This window comes from Camelina sativa, chromosome 19 (genome assembly GCF_000633955.1).
Source record: "Camelina sativa cultivar DH55 chromosome 19, Cs, whole genome shotgun sequence".
Lineage (NCBI taxonomy): Eukaryota > Viridiplantae > Streptophyta > Magnoliopsida > Brassicales > Brassicaceae > Camelina > Camelina sativa.
The window spans coordinates 12781390-12794231 of NC_025703.1; the positions used below are offsets into that span (position 1 = coordinate 12781390).

The following is a 12842-nucleotide window of genomic DNA, read 5'->3' on the forward strand; positions in this document are numbered from 1 at the left end:
AAAAAAAAAAAAAAAAAAAACCGTGTTTTACATTAGATGAAAAAAACAGAGCAGAGAGTGGAAAAAACAAAGCTATTTAACTTTGAAAAAACAGTGCAGAGAGTGGTAACACTCCTACATTCTCTCTCTTACTCGAGTGAGTTGCCCTTATTTTTGGTTCAAATATAGCGGTTTTGTTTGATGAAGACATTAACCAATAACAAGTATTTTCAGAAAAAAAGACACTAACCAATAAAATGTTTTGATACAACCGCTACATTATGGAAAAAAAAAAACAACCTCTACAAATTTAAAGTATGACGATTTATAAATCAAGCGATACAAATTTAAAGGATAAATTTTTTTTATCAACCGATACAAACTCTCTTTTTTTTTTCTTTACTTAAGGACCCAAATTATTGCTTATCGATATCTATTTTGTATGTTTTCATCGTCGATATCTATTGGGTGTGATTTGGTATTTTAAAAAGAAAAAAAAAGTCAAAATACTTTAAAAAAAGAAAAAAAAAATATGAGAGCAATACAGCATTCTTTCAAAAACACGCCGCATCCTGTCTTCTTGACAACTCAAAGAATGGTCAAAAACTTTCATGTAATCGATGACTAAATTTTTTAAACTGTATTACGATTTATTTGAATGTTTTTTTTCTAATAAAAAATCAGCTTAAATAAGCCAATTAAATAAAAAATTATTTACAAATAAAACATGGTATGGTATATGATACATGTATACGCATAACGTGTCACACCACAGCGTCCACTTATTTGTATGTTTCCTTTATTTACAAATAAAACAGTACATGTACACGCCAGCACGCCCTGCGTACACTTGTATGTTTCCTTTTCGATAAATATTTTTTGAAAAGTCAAGCTATTTTACTTTAAGAATGGGCCAAAAAATAGAGGGCTTTGTGACACAAGTTTTGTCTTATTTTACTTTAAGCCAATTTGTCTGATAGCCGAATTTATAAATAAAATTAAGAATATAGTAGATAATTTGAAAATATTAGGAAAATAGGATAGGAGTATTTAAAATTACAAATAGTGGTAGTGGTCGGCGATCGGAGTTAGCCGGAGTTGGACGGCGGCCGGTGGCTGGACGGAGGTCAGAAGTGATGGTGGTGGCTGGTGGTCGGAGTTAGCCGGAGTTGGACAACAATCGGAGTTGGATGGAGTTAGACGGTGGCCGAAGTTGGCCGGTGTTGGATGGTAGCCGGAGTTGGTCAGTGTTGGAAGTGGTGGACGGCTGGTGGCTGGATGGTGGCCGGTGGTGGTGGTAGTGGACGGAGGTGGTGGTGGTAGGTGATGGTAGGGGTGGTGATTTTTAGGATTAGTTTTGGAAATATTATAAAAAATACAAACTGTATGAGCTTTTAATGATTAGTATAGTCAGTCACTTAACTGTTAAAAATTTTAGAGTTATAAACTGCAATTTCTCAAAAAAACAAAACGCAGTGTGTGAGAAAAAAAAAACAAAAAAACAAAACGCAGTGTGTGAGAAAAAAAAGAGTGTAGTGTGTGAGAGAGCTGTCAAGTATAGTCTAACTCAGTAGGCTATTTTATTTTAAGAATAGAGCTGGACCATAATAGATAGATATATGTGGTATCTCTATCTCTCTTTTTTTTTCTTTTTTCTCTAACTGTTTTTTCCTTTCTTTTGTTCACTAATAGAAAATGAAGATTTATTTTTTTTATTTTTTTAACCAACTTGGTATTCTTGTATGTTTTACCAAGATTCTTAGCTTCATTGGCAATAGAACTCATTTTTGCACTGAATTGAGAGATTGTCTCTTCTGGATCCATCCTTAGAACTTCAAATTGAGAAGCAAGCTGATCCAATCTTGTTCTTTTAACACTCGAATTCCCTTCATGAGACTTCTGCAGAATATCCCAAGCTTCTTTAGCTGACTCACAACCTTGAACAAGCTTAAAGTCGTCATCATCAATAGCAACAAAGATGGCGTTAAGAGCCCTTGCATTATACTTAGATAGATTTTTCTCATCGGTTGTCCAACGTGCCTTTGGCTTGGTGATCTTATCTCCTGCTTCAGTTTTTCATAAGGAGGTTCCCAACCTTCTTCAACAGCCGTCCATGCGTCTTCTCCTAGGTTACGAATCAACTGAATCATACGTACCTTCCAACGTCCATAACCTTGTTCATCCAAGATCACAGCCCTTTGAAGCATCATTAACTCATTACCCGACTGCATCATTATTCCAAGATCTCAACCTATAGCGAGTATAGAGCTCTCGTCGGTTGACTGCTCTGATACCAATTGTAAAAACAAAGATGCAGCCAATATTGAAAAGAACTTCTTTTCTTATTAAGAATCACTTAAACAATCTTACAAGATATGTTTCATCAGATTTACACACAGTCAACATGACTTGTCACTGACCAATTCTTAATCTAACTGAAATCCCTAAGAACCCTAAAAGCTTCTTCGCTTAGTTCTCTAAAAATCTTCTTCGACGGCCAAACAACATGTTTGTCCAATAATACAATATATAGGATACCTCCTATGACCTACTTTCCTATTAAAGTATAAGTCCAAATCTTTTTAATAGATATGATAATAACTTGTTCTCTAATCAAAGAGTCTCTAAAAGCACAGCTACGTCACTCGATATTTGTTACGGTTTCTACGTGTGAACCTCTTTTCCAGAGTCTTACAGACCATAATTGATTTAGGATCGATTTCTATGTTTACTATAATCGATTAGATGATAATTATTCATTCATTACGATTCGTTGAGATCGTTCGTACATATATATATATAGGCATATTATGCTACTCGTTAGTCGTTATTTATGAGATCTTAAATATATTTATACCAAGAATTGTGATTTGACTATATGTTTCTTACTGTTTTGAAGTAAAGGAACATAGAAGATAAAGCAAACAATCGTTAGAGACAAACGGCTCTATTGATCGAGTATGATCGATATACTTCCGCTAAAATCTATAGCCTTGTCTCCGATTTCCAATCACTCTTTCCATGGAGATAAGTATTAAGCATTTCGTGTGGCAATGTATGACTGGGTGCTTAGCAACATATCAATGCCTGCATTATCGCCATATTGGTAGAGTTAAAGATTGTCCTCGATGTGGAGCGGTGGAAGAAACTTTAAATCATATGCTATTTGAATGCCCCCAGCACGTCAAGTATGGGCCTTATCGACAATCCCTTCCCATCCTATGGTGTTCCTTTCATCTTCCCTATATAACAACCTTGATTTTCTATATGGGCGTGGTAGAGACTTTGGTGCCATTGATCAAAACTTGAGGACGTTCCCTTGGTTGATGTGGTATATTTGGAAGGCAAGAAACAAGAAAGTTTTTGAAAATATATCCGTGTCTCCGCAAGATACTCTGGAGAAAGTCATCCAAGAAGAAGAAGTTTGGCGAAGAGCAAACAATAGAGACATACCATCAGGGTTAGTAGAAGCGGGCATACCTACCCAAGTCCCACAAGATTGCCTTGTATGTTTTATAAACGGATCATGGCATGCAGAGGTGGATAGGAGTGGACACGGCTGGATTGCTTCTTTCGGTGCTAGATTATTGCATATGGGGCTTAAAGGTTCACGTAGAAGCTTATCCCCCTTACATACGGAGTTAGACACTCTTGTTTGGGCTATGGAGTGCCTTCTAGCCTTGAACTTAGATTCAGCTCTCTTTGCTACGGATTGTTTAGACCTCCTAACGATGACGTCTAATATTGAAGATTGGCCGACCTTTTCATCAGAATTGAAGAATTTTATTCATTTTAGAGATAGATTTGCTAACTTTAATATTTGATATATTCCTCGAGAGGATAATATATGTGCCGATAAACTTGCAAAACGTGCAAGAGCACGATGTTTCTGTTTTTCCCATGTAAGCTCGTCGGAACCTAATTGGCTCTCTCTTGAAGAAAGTCATCTCCGATAACTTAATATATGGGGTTTGATTGTCAAAAAAAAAGTATTATTTTTTGAGAAAATTGCACTCACACCTACGTTTTCTAAAACTATTCATCATTACACCAACTTTCTACTATCCTTACATTTTTCTTATTCAAATTACAACTTACACACTCCAACTAAACTATCTTTCTCTTTTTTCTTTTTTTTTTCTTTCTCATTTTTCTCTTTACTTTTTCTTTCTCTTTTAATTATTTTTTTCTTCAACATTTATTTTTTCAATTTCATTACTATATTTTAAATTTAGTAACTTTAGTTGTTGACAAACAAAAAAAAGTTAGGTAATTTCTAAATAAATATGTTTGGCATCTTTTAATATTTTTTCTTTTCACAAAAAAATAAAATAAAATATGAATCTAATCTTAATCAAATACAATTGAGTTAGTGTTCATAGTTTTTTTTTTTGAACAAACATGTATTTTCATTCCATTAGAATAAAAAAAACCATACAAGCATGAGTGATTGTTTAAACAAGACAATAAAGGGGGATTTCCCAAAGTTAACAACAACAAAGAGACAAAGATAGATAAAATCAATCGACAGTGGAAACTTGAGAGCTATGAACCAAGTGCTGGTAAGCATGTTGGAACCTGTGAGGTCAAGAAATATCGAAGCATATTTCATGATTAAGTCAATGGAAGAAGAAATGACTACTGTCTTGAGTTGAAGATGGAGCGGCGTTGAAAAGGTCAAAGCTGGAGTTCTCAATGGGATGAGAAGGTCTACACGAAGTAGGACTTTGCTAAGGGTTCGAGCATGGATAGGAGAGCTCAGGTTGTTAGCAACTAGAAAGATGGCTGTGGTTGAAACTTTTGCTGGGCTTTGCTTGAAGAGGTTGAGGTAACCACTACTCTTTGGATTTGGGGTCATAATGCCACAATTCTTCAAGCGTTTATGAAGGGACTTCAGAAAGTTGATATTAAGCATTTTAGATGGTTCCGTAAACAGGAGAGGTGGAGAGAGTAGGCTGATGGAACACCGGTAACCACCGCTTCGTAGAGACGGGGTCATAATGCCGGGTTCCTTCAAGCTATCTCCTTCAAAGGGATCTTCCTCAGGTGACTCTAATAACAGGCTTTTCCATAAACTCTTGCACCAAGCTAGCAACAGTGGTGACTTATAGTTCAAGTGTAGTATTCAAACACATGATACCATTAAGTTGTACAACGGTTGACTAGGATGGAAAAAAGTAGAGTTCAGACCAGACCTGGGTAGAAGCTGAAGCTGAGAGAGTCGGTTTTTTGGTGAATGATGGCATATGGGAGCAAAAAGTGCAAGCGACATAGTCAACCAGATTATCGGGTCAAATTCAATAGTGGAGCTCATAATTGCACGCATAACCCTAAACCCTAAACCATAAATATATGGATTTGATGTTGTCGTTGTATCCTAAACCCTAAATCCACATAAGTCATAAGATGAGTATAGACGACGATGTTAGGGTTTGGGGGAAAAAGATGGGTTGTGATAGAATTACTATTTTGCCCTTTCTATCTAAAATAAAAATAAGAATAAATATGAATAAAGTGAGACTCTAACCCAAGAATGAGTACATGATATGACTAAGGCTCTCCACCGCTGAACCTCTTAAACTTTTACGTACAATGTCAATGTTCGGGTTTGGGTTTATTGTTTCAACTATTTAAGATTTAGTATAAAAAGTTTAGGATTTATGGTCAAGTGTTTTTAGTATCCACGAATTCTCTTTGTATCCACATAACCATGAATATATGGATTTGATGTTGTCGTTGTAGCCCAAACCATAAATCTAAACCCTAAATCCTAACCCCTAAATTCAAAATATTGACAGAAAATCGACATATGCCCTAAAACTTAATTCATAAAATGAAAAAATCCTAAACACTAAAACCTAAACCCCAAATCCTAAACTCACAACCCTAAACCATACCCCATGAACCCTAGCCCATACAACATAAACCCAAAACATAGACAATGAATTCACATAGACAAATCATCCTAAGTCCAAAACCTTGATTCTTAAACCTAAACCAAAAACCCTAAATTCTAAATCATAAACCCTAAAATCTAAAACCTGAACCTTGAACCCAAAATCAAAATCCTACACTTTAAACCTAAAACCCTTAACTATAAACCCTGAATCTTAAATCTTAAATCATGAACCCAAAATATATAGACACATAATTCACATAAGCCCTGTTACCTAAACTTTAAACCCTAAACCCTAAATCATAAGTCATTTATGTTATTTCACATGCGGAAAACATCCACAAAAGCGAATCCACAAAACCACATCCAAACAACCACATCACATACTCAAATTATGAATTTAATAGACTAATTAACTATCCAAAAATAATTATCCACAAATGATTTTGAAGCAAAACTTGTGACAGCCAACTCCAATATTTGAGAGAAGTTCTGCAACCTACAATGTCTTTTTACAAACTTTGTATTTATGTTGAGTTCATGTAAAAGATATACTTAAAGTCTTATCATATAATATAATATAGAAATTTATATAAAAAAATTAGTGATACAGTAAAACCTCTATAAATTAATAATGTTGGGACCATGAAATTTTATTAGTTTATAGTGATATTAATTTATCTATAAATTAATAAAAATTATTTTATAGTGTAAATTAATAACTATTAAATTATAGATATATACTTTAATTGTTTAAATTTTTAAAATTATGAATTGAAACAATTTTAGCAAAATACGATTAGACTTTAGGATGTTATCAGTTTGGAATTGAATTTGTAATATTTAGAAAACATTATTGACAATAAATTACAAATACTCTATAAAACTATCAAAATGAAAATGGTGCATATGTAGAAATTGAAAACTTAAAAAAAAACTTAGCTATTATTATGACATTTTATATAGTATTCATTATCATTATAGTTTGAAAAGACAGCATAACAATTATTTATTGATATAAGTTTTAGAAAAAAATTCAGAATTTTAAAGCATACATATATCAACATATATATATATACATATACATGATTATTAATTTACGATATTTTTTTTTTGGTGTGAAATAGGAGACAATGTCTCCTATGTTTTATTAAGAAATGAAATATTACAAACGAACTTTACGTGGGATCGAAGACCCATTAACATCCTCTAACATCACAGACCTAACAACATCGGGACAAACAGTCAAAGAATAATAACCAAGCGGTAAAGAAAAGGCATAGTTCGCTAACCCATCAGCAAGACGGTTGTCTTCCCTATACACGTGAGAAATATGATATTATTGGGATTTAATATTACATGCAGATTTCAGAAAAAATATTATATTATTATCTTATCAAATTTTGATATTTTTTACACTGCCCCGACTTTGGGTTAGCAAAATTTCTTAATTTCTAGTGTTTATTTAATTTATAGAGTATTAATTTATAGTGTTTATTAATTTATAGAGTATTAATTTATAGAGGTTTTACTGCACATGTGAAACGACCCGACCCGTTTTTTAAAAATAAAAAATAATAAAAAATATAAAAATATAATATAATAACAAACTACGACTAGTGGTCCCATACCCACTAGCCACCTAACCACAATCACAAACAACAACGGAAATAACCAATATTAATATCCAATAATATAACCAATAAGTATAACACCAACAATATCCAATAATCAAATAACAGAAAACATAGAACCAGCAACCTAGCAATGTTCTAATGACCCAACTCTAGCAACCTAGCAATGCCAGAAAACATCAAACCGAGTCCCTAGAACATCCTCCTCTTCATTGCCTTGATTCCACGATCACACTTTGCCTTTACCTGCACCACAAATAGATATTGTAATGCATGAGTATTTAATAAACACTCAGTAAGGCAATCCTCCCATCTACTGGGCTATACACACAAGCAATATAGTCATCTCTAACCATCAAACAACAATCAATAAACAACAAACAATCAACCAAGACTCTGCATCGACCGACACCAACATGCATCGACCGACACCAACATGCATCGACCGACACCACATGGGAATGCATCGACCGACACAGAGGTTGCATCGACCAATGCAAGTCACACTTGCATCGACCAACACTCGCACTGCATCGACCGACGCATGCTCGACATAGCACGAAAACCCTAAAGTTTTATGCGCCGTCCTCGCACTTGCATCGACCGACGCCAGATATGCATCAACCGATGCAATGTCGAGCATCGTGTTTTCCCCAAAGCTTCTTGCCGGAACTTCGTTCCTACAACCACAAAACTCGATCCCAAGCCACAAGAAAGCTTCCTAACGTCCCAATCATCAATCTAACAAGTCTAACATCACACAACAAGCAGATTAAAGAGTTTTCTAGCTTAGATAAACCATGGTCCTGCACTTACCTTTGCCAAGACGAATCGGAACCCCAAACAAGCAAGAAAACACTTCCAGGAAGCTCCTACAACGATCCCAGCTACAGATCTCTACAGGAACCGCCTCAAATCTCTAGAAATCACCAAGAACACTCAAGAACCTTTTCTCTCTTTCGTTTTCTCTCAAAAACGGCCAAATCCGTCGAATGAGACAAAAACATGACTTAAGGGTTTCCTTCTCCCTTTGTCCAAAACACAGCGTTTAACTTAAGTGAAAACGCAGAAACTTGAACCTGCATCGACCGATGCACCATCTGCATCGATCGATGCAACTCCCAAACCGGGATTTCGATTCACGGATGTTACAACATGATAATTTACCAAACCACAAACTTTTTAAATAATTAGGTTTTTATATGTTTTTAAAAATGTTAAAGCACTAGATATTCACCCGCGGTACACCGTGGGGCTATTTTGTTTATAAAAAAATGTAACTTGTTTTATAGATTAATTATATATATAACTAATGTTTAATTTGAATTTTTTTTTATACAACCTCACAAATATAGATAGATTAGTTAGTATGGAAATTAGAAAGTATTTTGTTTGAGGTTTATTGTTTTATATTGGGGAGAAATGAGGTGTAATCTGTTTTATTTTTGGAATATTCTTGGGATTTGATATATCTTAGCATTCAAATTTTATTTGTTTTGAACATATATATTAGGGGAAAATCCAGATTCGTCCTCGAATCTCGAACAACCATCAGCCAAGGACTCCCGTGCAACCGTCTCCACGGCCCGTACTCCTCCGACCGATCTAAAGAAGGTCACCTCTAGGCGATAGACTCACGCTCCAGGCATTATTTGCTCTCGACTTTTGGACTTTCCTTTACTCATAGGCCTAAACCTTGAGTTTTTATTGGATCCTCATCAGACCTAAGTCTCCATTCCAAATGTTGGCTCCTCATTGGGCCTAACCCGCATGCCATAATATATAAGGAAAAATCCAATACTCGTCTCTCGGGTTGCCTCCCTACAGCGACCCCCCCCGGATCGTCATCCGAACTCGATATACTAACCATATTCCCAAGCTACAAAGTCTCTGAATATGGCAGTACTAGGAGAACCTAAGTTCCCCAAGAGCCGCGAGCAAACAATTCTGAACACGTCTGAGTCCTATCCCTATCCAGGTTTCCTTCACGTGACTCGCATAAGACATCTCAATGCCCTACCAACCACATATCCCCTCACAGGAATACGTCATGAACTCACACGGATCATCTCACTGCCACAAGGGTCCAACAAATGTCCTAAACAGGACCGTCACAAAGACCAAACAAATGTCCTAAAGAGGACCGTCACAAAGACCGAGCAAATGTCCTAAAGAAGACCATCACAAAGACCAAGCAAATGTCCTAAAGAGGATCGTCACAATGACCATCTGTCTCGAAGGACCGTCACAAAGACCATCTGTCCCGAAGGACCGTCACAAAGACCACACATCTAGCTAAACAGCCTGCCACAAAGGCCACACAATGTCTCAAAAGACCGCCACTAAGGCCACACAATGACTAAAAAGTCCGCCACTAAGGCCACACAAGCCCCCTCGAAGGCTCTCTCCACTTAAATGGGCAAATTTTAACTCACATAAAATTTTCCAATTTTACCACTTTCCACTTTTGGAAAACTTTCCACTTTTGGAAACTTCTATTTCAGGAAACTTTCCTCCAAAACCCCGCCTCACGGAAACTTTGTACCCCGAGCACCACCTCATCTTGTTACTTAGTCGCACAACCAACCATCCCAAGCGACCAAGTAAACAAGAGAGATGGGCTGGAATACTCCATTTCCGCTCTAGCCACGGATTACAGNATCCTCATCAGACCTAAGTCTCCATTCCAAATGTTGGCTCCTCATTGGGCCTAACCCGCATGCCATAATATATAAGGAAAAATCCAATACTCGTCTCTCGGGTTGCCTCCCTACAGCGACCCCCCCCGGATCGTCATCCGAACTCGATATACTAACCATATTCCCAAGCTACAAAGTCTCTGAATATGGCAGTACTAGGAGAACCTAAGTTCCCCAAGAGCCGCGAGCAAACAATTCTGAACACGTCTGAGTCCTATCCCTATCCAGGTTTCCTTCACGTGACTCGCATAAGACATCTCAATGCCCTACCAACCACATATCCCCTCACAGGAATACGTCATGAACTCACACGGATCATCTCACTGCCACAAGGGTCCAACAAATGTCCTAAACAGGACCGTCACAAAGACCAAACAAATGTCCTAAAGAGGACCGTCACAAAGACCGAGCAAATGTCCTAAAGAAGACCATCACAAAGACCAAGCAAATGTCCTAAAGAGGATCGTCACAATGACCATCTGTCTCGAAGGACCGTCACAAAGACCATCTGTCCCGAAGGACCGTCACAAAGACCACACATCTAGCTAAACAGCCTGCCACAAAGGCCACACAATGTCTCAAAAGACCGCCACTAAGGCCACACAATGACTAAAAAGTCCGCCACTAAGGCCACACAAGCCCCCTCGAAGGCTCTCTCCACTTAAATGGGCAAATTTTAACTCACATAAAATTTTCCAATTTTACCACTTTCCACTTTTGGAAAACTTTCCACTTTTGGAAACTTCTATTTCAGGAAACTTTCCTCCAAAACCCCGCCTCACGGAAACTTTGTACCCCGAGCACCACCTCATCTTGTTACTTAGTCGCACAACCAACCATCCCAAGCGACCAAGTAAACAAGAGAGATGGGCTGGAATACTCCATTTCCGCTCTAGCCACGGATTACAGATGGGACCAGGCTAGACAAGTTCAAGTCGCGGCTTGCTTCTCATACCACTTCTTAAACCCTGCCTTCATCCTCGCCCCAGGCTCCAAAGTCTGCTCCTCAACACCATCACAGTCCCAAAGGACTCTCATCAAAGGNCGAGCAAATGTCCTAAAGAAGACCATCACAAAGACCAAGCAAATGTCCTAAAGAGGATCGTCACAATGACCATCTGTCTCGAAGGACCGTCACAAAGACCATCTGTCCCGAAGGACCGTCACAAAGACCACACATCTAGCTAAACAGCCTGCCACAAAGGCCACACAATGTCTCAAAAGACCGCCACTAAGGCCACACAATGACTAAAAAGTCCGCCACTAAGGCCACACAAGCCCCCTCGAAGGCTCTCTCCACTTAAATGGGCAAATTTTAACTCACATAAAATTTTCCAATTTTACCACTTTCCACTTTTGGAAAACTTTCCACTTTTGGAAACTTCTATTTCAGGAAACTTTCCTCCAAAACCCCGCCTCACGGAAACTTTGTACCCCGAGCACCACCTCATCTTGTTACTTAGTCGCACAACCAACCATCCCAAGCGACCAAGTAAACAAGAGAGATGGGCTGGAATACTCCATTTCCGCTCTAGCCACGGATTACAGATGGGACCAGGCTAGACAAGTTCAAGTCGCGGCTTGCTTCTCATACCACTTCTTAAACCCTGCCTTCATCCTCGCCCCAGGCTCCAAAGTCTGCTCCTCAACACCATCACAGTCCCAAAGGACTCTCATCAAAGGAATCTTCTTCTTCCGAAGTTCCTTAATCCTCCTCTCGAGAACCCTCACTGGTCTCGCCTCCAAAGTCATGTTAGGCTGAAAATCCTCAGGAATATTAGCTAACAACTTATCATCCTCACGGAGACACTTCCTCAACATAGAAACATGGAAAACCTTATGGAATGCACGCATAACCTCAGGTAACTCTAGTCTATAAGCCATTGGTCCAACACGCTCAATCACTCTGAACGGACCCATATACCTCGGACTCAACTTAGTCTTAGTCATTGACCTGTTCGGACCCTGCAACATGGCCATCTTGAGGTACACTCTGTCTCCTACCTGAAACACAAGATCCCTCCTCCTCCTATCGGCATAACTCCTCTGCTGATCCTAAGCCTCCTTCATGCTCAGCTTGAGAACCCGAATCTTCTCTGAGGTCTCCTGAACAGAATCTGCCCTGTAAATGCTCCTCTCCTCCACCTGAGTCCAGCATAACGGTGTACGACATGGCCTCCCATACAAAGCCTCATAAGGAGCCATCTTAATACTTGCCTGATAACTGTTGTTGTAAGCAAACTCTACCAAGCTCAAGTGATCTACCCAATGGCCTCCCCAATCCAATACACACATCCTCAGCAAATCCTCCAGCGTCTGAATCGTCCTCTCTGACTGTCCGTCTATCTGGGGATGATAAGCTGTACTCATATGCACCTTAGTGCCCATCTCTGCCTGAAACGCTCTCCAGAACACCGAACTGAACTTAGAATCCCTATCAGACACAATGCTTGCTGGCACCCCATGCAACCTGACTATCTCCTTCACATACTTCTTAGCCAAGACCGCTGCTCCATCAGTCTTCTTAATGGCCAGAAAATGTGCAGACTTAGTCAACCGGTCCACTATGACCCAAATAGCATCAAACGTCCTGGACACTGGCAAACCCACCACGAAGTCCATAGTAATCATATC

At 38.3% G+C, this 12842-nt stretch overlaps 1 protein-coding gene across 1 annotated transcript in view; it reads left to right on the forward strand.

Annotated features, from left to right (window-relative positions):
- The window catches only part of LOC104766189 (DNA-directed RNA polymerase IV subunit 7-like), a 49921-nt gene that overhangs the window by 8866 nt on the left and 28213 nt on the right, over positions 1-12842 (forward strand). The gene's annotated exons all lie outside the window — the stretch shown is intronic.